Source organism: Hippoglossus hippoglossus, chromosome 23 (genome assembly GCF_009819705.1).
Source record: "Hippoglossus hippoglossus isolate fHipHip1 chromosome 23, fHipHip1.pri, whole genome shotgun sequence".
Lineage (NCBI taxonomy): Eukaryota > Metazoa > Chordata > Actinopteri > Pleuronectiformes > Pleuronectidae > Hippoglossus > Hippoglossus hippoglossus.
In genome coordinates this window covers 5,922,836-5,923,307 of record NC_047173.1, presented here as the reverse complement: position 1 = coordinate 5,923,307, position 472 = coordinate 5,922,836, and positions in this window count along the sequence as shown.

The following is a 472-nucleotide window of genomic DNA, read 5'->3' as shown; positions in this document are numbered from 1 at the left end:
GTCGTTCATAAAAGAGGCGACATGTGACTCAATCGCAAGTTTCTTCGCTGTCAGGAATTTCAACAAGAAACCTAAATCCACTATAACCGAATTTTTTAAAGTAACTATCAAATGACAATGTGAAAACAGGACGCAATGTGAAAGTAATCAGCTGTTGTAATTTATCAACATAGAATTATCACCTCAATCAGCTTGTCTGAGCTTTATAGCAAGTTTCAATGAAATGTTTCGCTTGCCCTCCAGCAGTTTTCAGCCAAACCTTTAGAAACCCAGACAGACAGAATACAAACTGAAGGCTTAAAAATAGACTGAATAAAGAACCAGACAAGGTTGTGACCAAACAAAAACTGGGTTTGTGTTATTGCAATTTTAAAAGGTCTATGAATAATCTATAGACCACAAAGGGGCCAACAAGTTGAGATTGTCAGCTTCACCAGCCGCTACTAATTTTCTTTAATTGTGGAAACGCATG